Source organism: Zalophus californianus, chromosome 6 (genome assembly GCF_009762305.2).
Source record: "Zalophus californianus isolate mZalCal1 chromosome 6, mZalCal1.pri.v2, whole genome shotgun sequence".
In the NCBI taxonomy this organism is placed as follows: domain Eukaryota; kingdom Metazoa; phylum Chordata; class Mammalia; order Carnivora; family Otariidae; genus Zalophus; species Zalophus californianus.
Window position 1 is genome coordinate 66,378,097 of NC_045600.1, and position 740 is coordinate 66,378,836.

General features: G+C 34.1%; 1 non-coding gene across 1 annotated transcript; it reads right to left on the minus strand.

Annotated features, from left to right (window-relative positions):
• Nucleotides 1–386: 386 nt before the first annotated feature.
• Nucleotides 387–491, minus strand: LOC113910638. Its single transcript, XR_003516148.1, has one exon. It is a non-coding gene; the product is annotated as a U6 spliceosomal RNA (small nuclear RNA).
• Between the last annotated feature and the right edge of the window lie 249 nt (nt 492–740).

The following is a 740-nucleotide window of genomic DNA, read 5'->3' on the forward strand; positions in this document are numbered from 1 at the left end:
TATTATGTCCAAGTCCAACTTAGTATACTTCTGTTCAACTTAAAGTATGTAGTGGTTAGCTGTAGCATGAGAATAATTTAAGAGGAGAATGATATTTGAAAAAATTTAAAAGACAAATCTAAATCTTATTGTATTCTTTTGAAGATCCCAAGGATGTTCAATCAAGATGGTTTACTAACAGAATAATAGAATGACAAACTTTTCATCAGTAAAAATTTCTAAGTTACATATTATATCATTATTGATTAAATTGTAATCAAACCTGTCATTATTTGAAAATAATTTCCTATGGTCTGTACATTTCATAAATCCTTTATATGATTTTTCAAGACCGAGGCTAGTTGTTTTTAGCTTATGTTGCTCATGATTTTCAGTGAACTTTTTTTTAAAATATAGAATGCTTCAAGAATTTGTGTGTTATCCTTGTGAAGGGACCATTCTAATCTTTTCTATATCATTCCTATTTTGTATATGTGCTGCTGAAGTGAGCAGTTTTGATGATAATATTCAATGCTTAAATTGAAAGTCAGATGACTTTTTCAATGCACATGAATATGAGTCGAAATAAAATGATATGGGACACTTGGGTGGCTCATTTGGTTGAGCATCTGCCTTCAGCTCAGGTCATGATCCCAGAACCCTGGGATCAAGCTCCGCATTGGGCTCCCTACTCAGTGGAGAGCCTGCTTCTCTCTCTCCTTCTGCTGCTCCCCCTGCTTATGTTCGCTCTCTGTCTCTGT